Here is a 17302-nt window from a genome sequence, read left to right as displayed (position 1 = left end):
GTCTTTTCTTCTTCAGAAAGAGGTCTGGAACCACTGCAGATGGAAAAAAAACAAACCCAAACATTAAAGAGAATGTTAGAAATTACTAGGAACAGAGAGAACTAAACAGAAAATCCCGTTGTGTCACTGTGTCAACTGATCTTGATCCTCCTTTCAAGTGCTTGCTACAGTTATGATTATATGTTTTCAAAAGAGGTGTTACAGAATTTTGAAAAATACTATAGAGTCAGTCACCGAGATGAACAACAGCTTCTGTACAAGGGAGGAGAAAAAGGACCACAACTTTCCATGTTTGGAGAAGAGGTGATAGAGAGGGATATTATACAGGCCTATAAAATTGTAAATAGTTTAAATAAGATAAACAGGGAGTGCTTGTTAATTATTTCTAACCTCACAAAATCTGTCAGATCCTCAAAAAATTATCAAGGAGCAAGTTAAACATTAATATATCTTAATATAATACCTAACTAAATTGCAGCCTCGTTGCCACCAAATGCTTTGGAAACTAAAAGTACAAATAAGTTCCAAAAGTGATGGATAAATGGATGTGCAAAAGTCCATTTGTAGCTGTAAAACATGATGGCCTTCAGTGCAGAGAGCTCTTAGGCTGAGAAAATAAAGTAGAGGCAGGATCACTGTTAGGCTCTTTTTGGAATTTTTGCATACTGACTTCAGTTGTGAACACGGTCTGGGTTGTGCTGCCTTTCAGTCAAGTATGAAAGGCCACAAGTTCTTATTAAATGCTTATGATTTTCTAGACAGAAGTTCTGCAGAAAAGCTTCCTGGGGATATAGTGGATGATGAGCAGAGCAGGAGTCAGAAATGTCGTACTGCTCCAGAAAATTAAAAGCATCAAATGGTGAAGTATAAACTTGAATTAATATTTCTCTTCAGCTCGACTCTAGTTAGCTGGAAAAATGGCCAGGTTTTGGCATTGTGTTTCAAGAAAAATGATCCAGAAGAAATCTGTATGAATAATGCCTAAAGAACGTGACCTATAAGAAACATCAAAAGTATTACAGATCTTGAATTTGGACTGAAAACTTCCGATATATAAGTGTAGCATCAAGGAAGGAAGAAAAATTGTTTACTAGGTCATAAGAAGAAAGACTAAAATGTAGAAAACTTACAATGTTGTGAAGAAGGTTTAGGCTAGACCTCAGGAAGGATTTTTTAACAGCAAGATCCCAAGCACTGGTGCCGGTTGCCTGGGGAACTGTAGAATCTCTATCATCCTAGGGGTGTAAGACATCTTTTAGACCTAGATCTTCACAGCTGAAGTGCAGATCATCCTAATTTAACAGAGGTTAGTGGGCTACATATGTGTTCAATATCCATTAGAGCCCTATCTTTTTTTCTGACATTTGAGGAGTGGCTTGTCTGAAATGTGTGCAATAAATTCATACTATTTTGACTGCATGCTGGCATGCAGCTATTCATGCTGTCTTTGTGTATGTTTATTTTCTTTCTCACTCCATCTCTAATCATCGCTAATTTTATTTACACGCTCAGCAACTGCTCCTCACAGTCAAATTCCTCTCCATTGGCTTGCCACTAACTGCTTAGTCTTATTCCTTCTGTTTTGTCACATTCCCCAGCTCATTTTTCAAGCAGCCAGTGGTGATTTGTTCTTATTTTTGTAAGGACAATTTCAAATTTCTTTTTACTTACTTATTTTTAAAAACACAATATATAACCATTCAGCATGTTATACTGAGATCAGTACCATCCCATTATTCCATATATTCTCTCAGAAAATGCTTATTCCCTTCATAAAAAACTCAGGCCAAGTCACTGCTTGGAGGCAAAGTACTTTTTGCTTTAAATTTAGTGCAAGCTGTTAGCAGTGTTTATACATTAAGGTTTTCCTTGCAGGATGAGGCAAGGAGCAAAGCTGACAAAGATTTAAACATGCTTTTGTATCCCTGGCACTAGCAGCTGCCAGCTGTAGCTGTGCCGCAGTGGATCTATGCCTCCAGACTGGAAGAGCAGAGCCTGAGCTCCCTATGGCATGGCACCTCTGCCATGCCATGTTCTTCTCTGCCTAGGGAAGCTCAGCCTACGCAGGCAGCGCCTGAGCAGGCACTGAGCTGCTGAACAGGCACCAGCTTTCTTCCTCCAGAAAGCTCTGAAGCCTGGCGTGTGTCCACACTTAGCTAAATGCATACTTACAAACAGGATACCAAATGAGTATCGAGGTCACAGCAGGCTAGTGTCGATGATGTGCTGTGTGGCCAAATCTGACTGGAACAGGTAGGATTTTTTGTAGATTCTGGGACACAAGAGCAGAGCACACAGATCAGCACACTCCAGGCAAGTGTACTTCCTATTACTTATACTAGCAAAAGTAATAGTAGAAAAGTCCAGTTGTAGAGGCAAGCCACATAATGCATCTAAGGAGGAAGTGGGTCTCCTGCCTGCCTTCACAGCAAAAAACCTGAGATAACTTTTTCAGAATCTTCACTATCAGCTAATAACTGTGTGTGCAAGACCCTTAAAGGTGATCAGTTTTCCAAAGGTATTTATCCCTGCTTTCTGAAAATCTAGCCCTGAAAGAAAAGAAAGAAAAAGAAAAAGAGAAAGAAAAAGAGAAAGAGAAAGAAAAAAGAAAAAGAAAAAGAAAAAGAAAAAGAAAAAAAAAGAAAAAGAAAAAGAAAAAGAAAAAGAAAAAGAAAAAGAAAAAGAAAAAGAAAAAGAAAAAGAAAAAGAAAAAGAAAAAGAAAAAGAAAAAGAAAAAGAAAAAGAAAAAGAGAAAGAAAAAGAAAAAGAGAAAGAGAAAGAAAGAAAAAGAAAGAGAAAGAGAAAGAAAAAGAGAAAGAGAAAGAAAAAGAAAAAGAAAGAGAAAGAAAGAGAAAGAGAAAGAAAGAGAAAGAGAAAGAAAAAGAAAAAGAAAGAGAAAGAGAAAGAGAAAGAGAAAGAAAGAGAAAGAGAAAGAAAGAGAAAGAGAAAGAGAAAGAGAAAGAGAAAGAGAAAGAAAAAGAGAAAGAGAAAGAGGAAGAGGAAGAGAAAGAGAAAGAGAAAGAGAAAGAGAAAGAGAAAGAGAAAGAGAAAGAGAAAGAGAAAGAGAAAGAAAGAAAAAGAGAAAAAAAGAAAAAGGAAAAGGAGGAAGCATCCATCTTTATGACAATCTTGACGATCATGATTATTATTCAAAGGAACAGGTATCCATTAGAGTTATCTGCAGAATCAAGATCTGAATAAGCAATGTCATTTTTACAAACTGTCATTTAAATCAGCAAGGTTATGTTTTTGTGCAGGGCTACATGGTGAGTAAGGGTTCCATACATGTTATATTCTAAAGTGATTATTTTAAAACCCACAAATATTTTTTCTTTCTTAATTGGACAAAAGCGTTCACATGGCTTGGGACAAACTCATTGCCTTGAAGCAAAGGCAGAGAGGCACATAATCTACAAGCCCTTTAAATTAAAATAGGATTGGGTAGAGAAATGTTCCACTTCATCCTTCCCTTTGGAGTAAGCCAAGATGTAGCAAATGATGGCAGAATAACTGTGAGGGATATTACTTATGCCTGATGGAGCAGACCAGGAGAAATCTGTGCTAAGTGCATCAGTATCATAAATGAGCCATCTGAGCCATCAAAGTTCAAAAGTTTTTATCATTCCACCTAGAAATCTGCTAGAGAATCAGAAGGGCTTCTTTTATAGTTGTCCCTCTCAATGTACATAATCCTTTGACATGCTTAATGTTCCTTGATTACATGTGCTGTTTCTCCCTTTTGTTGATTGGCAGTGATATTGTTATGCCAGAAAAGGTTTAAAGTTTTTGTAATTCACCGCCTTGTTGCAGCCAACTAAGATCAAGGTCTTTGACTGTCTTCTCTTTGACTCTTGAAAGTTTGGTTTATTTAACCCTATTGTTTTCACCCCTTTTAAAAAAAAAATGGTTTTCATTTAGATTTCCTGTAGATGTCTCATATGGTTTTATGGCACCCCTTCTTGTCCAGCTGCCAATCCCGTGATCAGTGTAATACAGTATTCTTAAAGAACTGCCCCAAACAGCTGTCTGATTCCTTTCGTGTATGCCCAGGAAAAGCATAAGTGTATACATCTACCCCAAACCAATGCTTCATGTTGACTGTCAAAGCTGATAAATAATTTTGTTGTGTTTTTTCCTGGTTAGTCCTGAAAGGTTTTTAACTTCATTTATTATTGTTTAATTTTACATGATTTTAACAGACTAATAATATAAATATGAGTCCTGGTGTTGCCTCATCCTGCTGGAGAATACTTATAGAGGATCTAAAAAGGCACCAAACCTTTCCCTGAAGTGTCTGTTCATTATTGAAGATATATTAATAGGGATTAGTAAATAATGAGTAAAAGGGTAAGAGAAACAAAGATAAACAAAAATGCCTTTTTGCTCTGTGGCTGCTTAACTTTTTTTCACTTATTGTAATTCCACGAACTCACTAGTCACTGTAGTTAAAACTAAGAAAACTGTCAGAAACTTATTTTTAATAGAAAGAAATACCTTTTGTTTTCTGCACAAATCACAAAATTATAAAGTATGTTTAGAAGTAAGAGGTATTTCAGAAATTGATTTTACAGTATAAAACAGCAATGTCTATACACTAAAATAGGTTATGAAATTATCTCCCATAATTTCTGTAACCTAAAATTATTCTACAGTTTTAAAATTCAATTCTAAATATCATCTTCTAAAGCCCTAAGCTTAATTCTGCTAGAAGTACTACAGACTACTGCTGGAGACCATAAAAGCTACATTAAAAGAACACTGAAGTTGCAAAGCTAGCATTCACCCAGTGCCCATAATGCACTGAGCTCCTTTAATGACCAATTCTCCAATAAACTGTTTTCTCCTCATTGTGCAGTGTGTCCTATGCCCTGTTTATAGCACACACCTCAACTCCTGCTCTGAGTTACTACTTTTCTTAGAATTTCTTCCATAATATACATCAGTACAGGAACTTAATACTTCCCAAACATTTATTTTCACAAATGAGATTAGAGATACTACCCTCTTTCCTAACTACGAAACACACAAAGACACAAAGGTCAAAAGTACTTACTAATTTGAGTACTCAGTCTGAGACTTTCATGATGTGATTTTTCAGTGTTAAGCAGCATAATACTGACTCCATTAAATTCAAAATGCAGTTGCTTTAACTTCAGAGGTTGCTATGAGGACTCTCTCAAATGAAACTGCAGTGTTTCAAGTCCAGCATCCATAAAACAAATACAAAATTGATGATCATATAAGGTAAGAAAAGCCTAGTTTAAGGTATTTGCATGGTATCTAATTATGTGACAGAGACAGAAAGTAAAAGTAATTCTCTGCGGTTGCCCCACCAGACCAGACCAGTTTTTCCCTCTTTCTCTTTCCTTTGCAGACTGCCTGCCACATCTGATTGCTTGTCCTCTGCAATTTACTGCAAGAATAGCCAGCCTTTTGGATCCTATGAATTGTATGCCAGTAGCGGCTGAGTAACAACGCATAAAGTACTCCAGGAAGATTTACAGGCAACAGAAGATAATGGCTTCCTAAGAATCCCATCAGTCCTCGCAGAATGGGTCTGCATTAGGTTGCAGCAATGACAATCCTGGGTTTATTTCTCACCATGCCAAGGATTTCAAGAAACAAACACCTTCAGTAAAAAAAACATTCCTACCACTGATAATGTCAGAACTACACAGCCCAAAGGACAGAAGATACCTTTGAATGTTTGAAAACCTCTATATCACTTAAGAATTGTTGGTCCATCTGTGACCCCTTGGTTACAGCCTCTTCTCTTAGCTTTTCCTTTTTATCATCTAGTCTGCCTAGAGAACTAGTCCAGACTTCCCAGGTACTGCTGGTGCATTCCATGCTCCATCACTCAACACAGTCTCTTTCACCTCGCAAGCTCAACTGGCTGAGTTGTGCCCCTGCACACTGATTGTTTCAGTCTGCTCTCTTCCTACCCTGCTTTCACAGAGTAGAATTCTTGAGCCATCAACACTTGATTCAGTATACGTCCTCTTCTATGTGGTCCAAGCATAAATTTTGAGCGTATAAAGGTGAAAGCACGTGACAGTTGACAACAGCAAACCTTGCTCTAAACCAGTTCACCCCAGTTAGTTAGGAACTACAACTTCAGAAAGTTTCTTAGCTTGGGCCTGAGGTGCCCAGTGCAGGGTCTTTCAGAACTTTGGCTAAGAATCTTAGGTACATCTCTGGTAATATTGGCAGAGTAACAGTTTTTCAAAAGTCTCTAAGTTGACCAGCTGTGAGCAGACATAAAGATCAACAGCACAGCAAATTTCAAGAACCCTGCACCAAAGTATTAAGACAGTAGAACTTCTCAAATAATTGTCAGACTCCTTAAAAAAAAAAAAAAAAAGACAAACCCACATAGTTCTCCTTAGCCTTGTTACAGGAATGAAGACTCTTATTAGTCAGTCTTAAGCAGCAAATTTTGAGCGCAAACAGTTAATATTTGAGATGTGAGAAATAAAACCTGGATGTTATAAATGGGAAAATGTCAGACAACAATACAGTAACAAGGGGAAGTGCTGCCTTTACCACATCACTACAGAGCCTGGAGCCTCCCTAATCCCATCAGCTTCTGTCTCCCTTTCTGCTTCCACTAAGCTGGAAAGTTGTGTTTCCTAGTGCAGTGCCTTAGACAAGCTCCAGGACGATACAAAAACTAAGAAATGACCTAATGAGGAACAGAGGAAGGAGTGAGTGTGTGAGCGCAAGGACTAGTTGTGTCTCTCATGATGGAGGCATTTCCCTTTGCTATGAATTAGTAGACAAGTAGAGCATGCTCTTGTGGCAGGACATGGAAGAAAGATGTTCAGTTCCTTCAGTCACATGGGAACAGTCCCAAATGGCATCTATGTCTTAAATCTTTCTTTTCTTGCAATTATTTCTGTCTCCAGTCAGGGAGCTTGGACTAAGATTGTTTTACAAGAGTCCAAGCTTCCTGACTAGAGACAGAAGCCATAAGTGGCAGAGGAGAGTATATGTAGGAACAAGGATAAGCTCTTTCAAACTGTGTTCAGAAACTGTTCAGAATCACAGAACAACTACACTCATGGATCCCATTCCCTGGTGATTCCACAGGACTTCATCAATAAGCAAAAATAAGCATTCATAAGCAAAAGCAACTCACTTGAATTAGGGATCAGGATAAGAGATCCCAAATTGTAATACAATCCCCCAGATTTCTTTAACTGCTTAGGAGATATAAAATGATGTTCCTCATTCTCTCATCTTTCTTTACATTTAATTATCTGTGCTCACTCACAATGCCGAGAACCCATCATTTTTTTTTTTTTTATTCTGTGTTAACAGATTTCTAAAGGAAGGCACCAGAGTTGACTTTAGGTCCCCGTGTTCTTGGCAGACATGCTAAACATCAGGGTGGTAAATGCTGTAAAAAGAATACAAGCATAGTATCTTTTACCTTTCCTTTAAAATAATAAAAATCCTTAACTCCTGACTTGATTTTTGTTTGGTTTTTTTTGTGTTGTTTTTTTTGTTGGGTTTTTTTTTTTAAATGGCCAGCTTAGGTACCCCACTCCAAAAACGGCCAGGCAATGCTTCCCTGCAACCCTGACTTAGATGCACACTTTCTGGCAAGGCAAGGGTCTCAGGAACCTTCGGTTTAGCTCTTTTGCTCAGCAATCCAGTGCCTGTTCTGCAGTCCAGTCTGAGGTGCTCAGCCTTCTTTGCACTGTTAAGCACACAATGTATACATTTTGGAGGGAAGGAAGGTATTTAAAAGTTAGCCATACCAAGGCGAACTGGTATTTAAAAGTTAGCCATACCAAGGCGAACTGTAAACAAGATTTCTGTGGAACAGATTCACAAAATTACATAGGAGCACAAATTTCTCACAATTTAGCTTAAATGCATGTATCATGTAAGTACTTTTGAAAATCTTTTCAAAATTACCAAAGTCCCAGGCAGTATAATAGATGCAGTTTTGTTGCAACACTTCTGAAAATTAAGATGTTATATACTATAAACTAAGATTATAGTGTTATTTCTTAAGGCATTATTCTGATCTTCATTTTGATTTCTGTAAATTCATAGGAATTTGTAGACATAATCAACTGAGTTCAAGAACTTTCCTTTTTTCAACATCCTTTTCCACACATTCCATCAGAATGATGTTCTTTCTTTTCTTTCTCTGCTCTTACTAGTTTGTTGAGTTTTCTTAATTCCTTTAGAAGGAAATTTTTCTCCTCAAAAGGAGTTTGCTTTCTGGACCCGAGTCTTGGTGTTAGTTCTGATGAAGACTCCTCTACTATGTTGCAGGCAAATCTGTACACTCAGCTTTCATACTTCGGGAAGCTATAGCCTGCAATTATGCACAAAGACCTTCTCTCTCCATCCCACACAAAAAATTACCTTTTTCCTTCCAGCAGTAGAAGGTGAATGAATGCAACCTCCGCTCCTTTCACAGACTGACTACTACTGTGGGGTGGGGAGAAGGTACCACAAAGGTTGATGCTGTCACCAAGGTCAGGGGAAAAGGGGCAGAACAGCAGATGCCAGGCCTGCTTTGGACTGCAAATGCAGGAAAAAATGTGCAAGTATTGGAAAGTGTGTGCTACTCAGACAGTCTTTCCCATCCACCCTGAGAAAGAATAGCAGATATATGGAAATGTACTGCATGGTTGATTCCGTTCATGGGCTCTCTGTTGAATTACATTGATCAGAGACAATAAAACACTTGTGTATGTTCGATTTGCAAATGTTTGTAAAATGCCTTGAAATCCTGACACACAAAATTTCTTTGTTAATATCCACTCGATAATTGTAAATGATGAATGGATATGAATAATAGGGTTCTACTGTAACAGCAAGCATAGTAGAAGCAGTGGCTGGTATGTCCAACGTCATGTCACAGTTGTCATATCAGGTGGTAAAATTTGTATGCAGTATAGTACCTCATTGTAGTAGTGTACTCATAAATCAAAATTTTCCATTTACAGGAATTTGTTTGCATTATGTTTTGCAAGTGAGTCACTAAACAATCACTACTCACTGTTTTCACTGTTCGATTTTTTTTTTTTTAATTCCACTGCTATATTTCTTGGAATTGTTTCAAATGACAGATGGTGAAAGTTTTTCAGTTCTTTGTTGCAGTCTTCATGGTCTATCTCTTTGGCCTTCATTGTAGAGCCAGAACAACTACTTTTTGAGCAGAAAAACAGTACCAGAAGTTTTAGCTACGTGATTCAAAGATAAGTAGAACTGTTCAAATAGTTGCTATAATCAGGCACTATTATTATTTGTTCAGATATTTGTAGCAGGAGACTTTGGCTTGTACCAACCTAACAAAAATCAGTCCCTTCCCAAAAAGATGTCAAAGATAAAAGAACCACAGAAGAGATGGTTGCTGACAGAGATGGGATCGGGAAACAATGAGGCAGTGGTCACAGCACAGTAACATGACACTGTCCAGTCTTTTAGCAAACATTATACAAAAGAAGAACTTTGAGAAGGGACTTGTGGCTATTGACATGGTTCCAGATAGACACAAAGATTTCCTCACCAGCATGCAGGGCAGCTGGAGCATAACAAGTAATGTGCTTGTCTGAAATCTCAGCAATGGAGTGCTGTAGGCTGCTGTCACTCACAAGCAGATGTAGATATCCACATTTTGACAGGGAATATGAGAAAGCTGGCTGGAAAATGGTGTTAGCAGCAATAAGTGGGTTCTGATGGAGGAGAAACCCATGGAGAGTGGCCACAGTCAATGTCACAAAAAATGTTCTTTTGGAGAAATGTGATCAAGAAAAGGCAGGATCAAGATCAGAAAAAGAAAATTCAGTCTTACAGAAAAATGTAATCTTATATTTTACACTACAGGTTTAGTTGTGTTGCTCACTAGAAGAGGGTACACATCAGAGACAGTCTTAAAGAAAAAATACTGCAACTCATACATAATAGGTATGCACAGAGAAAGAAGGTATCTGTTATCAGTAGGTATGCTCTGAGATAAGGTGGTGTTGATTACAGTAGTACAAATGATAGAAAGGAGAGTTTGAGGGATAGACTTAAGAATCTTGTTCAACTTGAAGTAACAGTCAGGAAACACTGGAAACATATCCAGTATGCCATAAACTGTGGAGCTCTGAAATAATGATAAATGAGCTACATACTGAAACTTCCTGTACTGCAAATAATTATTTAAAACCAGTTAAAGAGAGGCATTACCAAACCCCCTAAGATATTGAGGACAGCTATTACTGTCAAACTGTCATCTCCTAAGAGCTCTGGAATATCTCCTCTAAGTATTACAAATAATTGCTGGTATGAAACAAATGCTGAAGGCCTAATTTTACGTGCCTGTTTCAAGCTGAGTTCACAGACATCAGGTTGATTAAGTCACTGGAGAAGTGCCCGATAACATTTTAGTATAATAACTTGCTATAAAAAGCCAAAATGTGTATTTTTAATTGCCTGTTTTAATAATCTTTTGATAAGATGTTTTACTTGAAGTTAATGTGATGCATAATGTTATATTAAGCTAAATTAACCAGCATCTTTTGGTTATGGTTGTGCTGGAAGAGAACTTGTGAGTACATGTTCAGTCTCAGTGCTGTAATTCAGACCAGTATCAGAATGGAACTGGAATGAATGACATGGAATGGGCCCATTGCTGAATGTGTCCTGCATAGACATGGGAGTCTGTGCTAGTAAACTGCAGGCAGAGCTTAAACCCAGCACATCTTAGAGGCCACCTTTGTTAAAGACTGAATGACGCCACCTCCTGAATATGCTGCTTTTGTGATTTTAACATCCACAGTAGAGTGCATTACTGCTCACCAGAATGCTTTTGTAACTCTTCAACAGATGATAGTTGGAAGTGTTTTTAGATTTAGACAGTAACAGCTTGCCAGACAATTAGTGAATGTCAGGTTCACAATTAATGTATTGTGTTCCTAGAACATCAAAAATCTAATGTTTGTCACTTATGCCTGTTCCAAAGGGAAAGGTAATTTATGTTGACAAAAGAAAAAAATAGAAAAAAGGGAAAGAAGTCACACAGGAAGGAAAGGAGAGAAGCTAGGGTAGAAGTAGCCGTGTTTGCTTAGATGGAATTGTATGTCACTGTGTGTATTGGGATGTTGTATTTTACCAACACACTGAGGCATGCAGAAGCACACTAGAAGTTTGTTGCTTCCATGCCTAAATAAACATACTAGCTTTTGAATCAAAAAACAAAAGCATTCATCCAAGAGGCACTTCTTCTCATTCATGGCATTGCTGAATTACTCTGGAGAGATTCTACAAAAACATTACAGAGCAAGGATGAATAGTCACCTGATCTCAAACCGTGGAAAATATAACAGTAAACTGTAAAAATGGCCTATCTTTATTTTGCCTGGGCTTTGATTACAATCACTGTTGGGTGGCTTTTTACTACTCTGTCTGCATGCCAAGGCTGGACACAACTGCAGGCCTTACACTTCCCTGCCTGGTTCACTGAACAGATGACACCAAGCTGAGTGGTGCAGTTGACACACCTGAGGAACAGGATGACATTCAGAAGGACCTGGACAAGCTCAAAAAGTGGACCCATGTGAACCTCGTGAGGTTCAACAAAGCCAGGTGCAAGGTTCTGCACATGGGTCAGGGCAACCCCTGGTATCAATACAGGCTGGAGGATGAAAGGATTGAGAGCAGCCCGGCTGAGAAAGACCTGGGGATACTGGTGGATGAAAAACTGGACATGAGCCAGCAATGTGCACTTGCAGCCCAGAAGGCCAGCTGTGTCCTGGGCTGCATCAAAAAAAGCATGGCCAGCAGTCTGAGGGAGGTGATTCTGCCCCTCTGCTCTCCTGTCATGAGACCCCACCTGGGGTACTACATCCAGCTCTGGAGCCCTCAGTACAAGAAAGACATGGACCTGTTGGAGCAGGTCCAGAGGAGACCCACAAGGACTATCAGAGGGCTAGAGCACTCTGCTGTGAAGACAAGCTAAGAGAGTTGGGGTTGTTGAGCCTGGAGAAGAGAAGGTTGTGGCCTTCCAATATATAAAGAGGGTTTATAAGAAAGACGGAGACAGACTTTTTAGTAGGGCCTATAGTGACAGGACACGGTGTAATGGTTTTAAACTAAAAGAGGGTAGATTCTGACTAGATATAAGGAAGAAATTTTTTACAATGAGGGTAGCGAAACAGGAGAACCGGTGGTAGATGCCCTATCCCCAGAAACATTCAAGGTCAAGTTGGACAAGGGTCTGAGCAACCTGATCTAGTTGAAGATGTCCCTGCTCATTGCAGGGGGGTTGGACTAGATGACCTTGAAAGGTACATTCCAACACAAACCATTCTATGATTCTATGATTGATGCTTTTATTCTATGAACAGAATACCTGCAGATCAGAACTCCAAAGGGATGGAAGTGCAGGCGATCAGAAATCCTACCTTCCGTCCACAACAGTGACTATAACCAGCTGACACAAAAAACATGTACACTATAGGAATACACACTGGCAACAGCAGTAGTGCAGATGTATCTTTCCTCCCTTCGACCCTCAATTATGTGACACAGAGGAGGCTATGCAGCCCCTGCCCGTACTGCATCTGCATCCATGCTGTCCTAATATTCACACAGCAGGAACATCAAAAAGCTTAAGGAACCCTGGGAGTCATTGTAAAAGAGTAAATATAAGGGTGAAAATCTGCACCATTTGCATTGCAGGTCAACGTGTATGGGCTGTAGCACATAACATCTTCACAAATAAAAAACCTCTGATTGTGTATTTGCAAACTACAGACTTTTTTCTGCATAAATACATTAAGTGACATTTATGGCAAATCTATTACGTACTCATGTCAAGAGAATAGAGCCCATCTGTACTGCAGAGATGTAATTAGCATTAATTAATATGTTCACATTGTCTGGTGTTCGTATATTTTGCCCTGAAGTCATAAATGTGGCATGGCATTTAGTGAGGCAGTATTCATGAGCCTTCATCTGAATTCCAAATATTGGGATTTTGTGATGCTTTTAGTGCCCCTTGTTATTAACTGTTTCTGAGCATTTATGGAAAGGGAGTTTTGTTCATTGTGGTGTTTGAGAAGTTGCCGTTCTTCATAAGATGTTGTTATAGGCAAACAAATTTGCGCAGCAATTGATACCCTAGCATAAAAGTAGACAGTTACAATTATCTTGTGGCACAGATAGAGTAACGAAGAAATTTGTATTTCACAACCATGAAAAAATTAACAGCAAATGTTTGAGTAGGTTATTAGCAAGCTAGAATAGAATCTGCTCATCCAAGCCATTTCGTAAACAACATCTATAATACTAATTGAAAGGATATTGCAGGTGATTCAGGAACAAATGTATATAATCTACAATAGCACAGTTTTTACCATGAGAGACCCTCAAACCAGTGAATCCACTTGCATACCCTGCTCATGACCAATGTACATTTGTAGAAAAGGTGTTCCTGTTCTTACGAAAATACTTTATTGGCCTGTGAGACCCTCTATTACCATATTTTTTTCTGTCACTGCAAACCTCACTTCTGGTTCTAGTCATTCTGATGGCGTAGAAAGTACATCCAAAGTACATTGGACTGAGTTTCTTTGGTGGAAGTCCTTTAAGTGAGTATTAATGCTCTTTAACAAGTCAGACTGTGTGGAGCTGCAGGTACTTTCTGCATAATTTTCTATAGAATTTCCTCCCATCCCTCCATTTCCGAGGGCTTCTTCACAACCGTTTACTTTTAGTTGTAACCAGTTTTTTCCCTTCATTTGCTGCTGCTGCAAGTGTTAATAGCTGAAATTGCTGGATAAGCAGTTAAGTGGATAGCTTTCACAGAATTACTGGCTGATTGCCCAGATAACTGGAAATACCTGGGCTAGCTACCTTAACAGTAGCTTAGTATTTCTACAGTGAATGCAGCATCCACAGATCCAGCAAAAGCCATGTATACATGAGTGGGTTAACTAGGATTTTAAACTGTCCAAGTTTTTAAAACCCACAGACACGATTCAACCTCTAGAAACAATATGGCCCTTCTCTAGCAGAGACAAATTTACCCTTGGATGCATCAGAGGCAATTTGGTCACTTTTTAATTGTATGCCTTTTAATATACAGACTGTTTATTTCTTGTGCTTTCAGATACACAGCTTACTTTATTGTAAGCAGCTGTCACAAGTGTGATTTGATCCAGTTTTATACATCAAGCCATTGTCCATGTGTCCATTAGTGTCACAGCCTTGATGGGATTTTTCTGAAGCTTTTGAATGTTCCCAATGCTCGTTTAGAGTATGACCCCATGCACCTTTTTCTTGGCAGCAATCAGGCCTTAAGGAATCATCTTCATGAGCATTAGACATCTATTTACTGCAGTCTTAGTGGTGCTGACCCAATGGTTTATAAGGCTGCGTGGAAACTTGGACCAGTTCACTGACACAACTGAAATGCAAGTTGTCAAGAAGAATGGCTATTCAATGCATGATCTGGCTTACCATAAGAACTCAAAAAAAGTCACAGCATGAGTGAAGAACCAACAGGGAATAGGAAATCTTTATGTGGAGGAACGAGTGCATAGTAAGTCTGTGCAGATACACGTACTGAGGGTGTACTACCAAGAGCTAGTTTAATCCAGCCACTAAGATTTTGAGCTGCTAACCAAATCAATCTTTGGAGCTGTATCATCACAAAGTGTGGTCACACTCACTTTAGCAAGGCTGGTGTAGGTCGCTGCTCTTTAGTCAGAGTAGGTAAGCTGCCAGGAAGAAAGTTAACTCATCTGAACTGACTGTTTCATTAAAGATAAACCTTAAAACAAACCTTCTGAAGCCAGTCATAGGAAATGTATCACTTGATTTTTCACCTGTCTTTTCAATTTGAGGTACAATATCACATTTAAAGAGCAACATGATTTTTTGCAAATCATAAAAAATAGAGGGGAAAGAGACAGAAACAAGTTGTGCCTTCAGTGCAGCCAACACTTTTTTTACATTAGAAAAGGAATCTTTACTTCCTCCCAGCAGCATCTTTGTCAGTATCCTCAGGGTTTAAACAGGGTGAAAGTCCCTCTTAAAAAGGAATGACACCTTATTTTTCTTCCTGCTTGAAATGACTCCACATGAGTATCACATAGTCAGGGACAGTTCAAGCTATTGGACTGGGGAAACACCTGTGGCATAGTTTTATTCTTGTAACACAGCTAAAAGAAGAGCGAAACCTCCTGCATAAACTTTGCTAGGCTAGCTGCTTGGGCACAGTAATAACTTTATTACTTGCCTCTTTGTGCCCAGTTATGACTCTGTCTTGCATCAATATGCAGGTATCAGTGCCTGCAAAATCAAAATTTGAAGATATTAGTGGAAAACTACATACTGAGTATGTGGAGTATGTTATATGCAGATCTTGTATATGCAGAGCTTGAGGGTTTTTTCCATTTCAATTTAAATTTAGTAAACCTTTTATTTCAGCTTAGTAATTTTGTTTATGCCAAGTTTGAAGTATTACATTCAACATATTTCTGAGTTATCCAAGAAGAAATAACAACTGAGCAATTTTCTGAATATACGAAAACCACAGGGTTCTCACAATATTCAGATCATTAAAAATGAACTGAATGGATTTCCTTTTAACTTTGGAGAAATGTTCACATATGAGTGAACAAACATAAGAATTTTCAGCTGATATAGTCACATTCTGGAAAAAATTAAATTGCTGAAAATGAAAGAGTAAAAATCCAGGACACCTTTTTTTAAAGGTCTGTAACTACAACAAAAACATTGCAATAAATCACATGCAGAAAATGAAATGTTGCATATCAGCTATTTTAAGTAGGCCTGTTTCAGGAAAGCATACGTAAGCTTGTATGTTACTCGAAGCTTATGATAAGATCCTACTCAAGTTAGACTACTGATACTTACAAATGCAAGGGTACGTAAGCTACTGTTTTTAAATGAGTCATAATTATCTGATTAAATAATCACCTCTTAATTGCCTGTCCACTATTGCAAACAATAGTTGCTACAGTAGAACAAAGAGGTTACAATGCAAATGATAGAAAACACATAATACAAATTAAATTTTAATCACATCCCTATGGAAGATGTTTACAAAAATATCTTCAAGTTTCTGTCCTGAAAATCAACAAATAGGCAAAGGTGTTTATAGATGTGATTATGTTTTTTTCTCTTTTACTCTGTAGAAGGCTTATACTGGAACTGACATTCAATGTTCACTTCTTATCTAGTAAAAAATAACTTCTATATAGAAAATTATTTGTTCAAGGAGTTTGGGCAGAAAAAACAAAAGCCAGAAATTTCTCCACTCGTGAGAATGAGTCATTTTTTGTGTGTCCTTTTAACATTATATGTGAAAATCAAAATCTATAGGGGTAACATAATAGGCCTAGACTCCAATATTAGGCACCAGACCTCCTTTTAAAAAAAGGCTGAAAAAAATACTACATTTAAAAAAAATAAAGATTTTTGCCTGTAAGTATGCATTTTTACCCTACATTTTTAATGACATTTTCAGGAAGGAAGTGAAGGAGAGATTATGCTTCCCAAAGGAAAAGTCTAGCTTGACATTTTCCAAAGGTGTGGGAATTTTTTCATTAAAAAGAAAACAGAACTGGTGAGGAAAGCATACAAGCATCATATCATTTGAATGTAAATGTCTGCTGCCCCTCTGTGGCTGTTTTTAGAGTCTCTTGAGGTTTTCAAACAAATGTAGTTAATATCTGATTAAATATACCTGATATAAAGAATTAGTACAACATATATGTACCATTTGAATCCTATGTAATTTCTAAAATTGAATCTAGATCATAAACCAGAACAGAATGTGACTATATCAGCTGAAAAACAAAAATCTAGATCATGTTAGGACTTTTTCAAATGTAAAAGACATTATAGCTGTAAGCAGAAGCCGCAAGAAGCAGAAGCAGTAGTTGTGACATCCTAAAACAAAAATGAGTCTCTAAAGCATAGGGTTCTTTGGTTTTGAAAAAGGGCCTACACATTTCCAACCAGTTTGTATTTCATATCTAAAGGAAAAAATAAACGCCCAAAAGCTCATCTGTTTTTTCCAGCTATATCAATTGATCTAATAAAAGTTGTTACGTTTTCCTACAACCTGGTCCATTAATATATAACCACAGTTTGAGGGATTTATTTTGACCTTGGAATTCCCTGGGTCAAAGTACGCTGTTACCACGGGCCTCTTTGCTAGCCCGATTTGTACAAGGACAGTGGAGGAGCTAAACTGTCAGCCAGGTGTGCAAGGGACAGTGCGTATGGCTCTGGATGGCTCCTGTGAATAACTTCA

Source organism: Falco biarmicus, chromosome 5 (genome assembly GCF_023638135.1).
Source record: "Falco biarmicus isolate bFalBia1 chromosome 5, bFalBia1.pri, whole genome shotgun sequence".
NCBI lineage: Eukaryota > Metazoa > Chordata > Aves > Falconiformes > Falconidae > Falco > Falco biarmicus.
Note: the sequence above shows the minus strand (reverse complement) of the source record.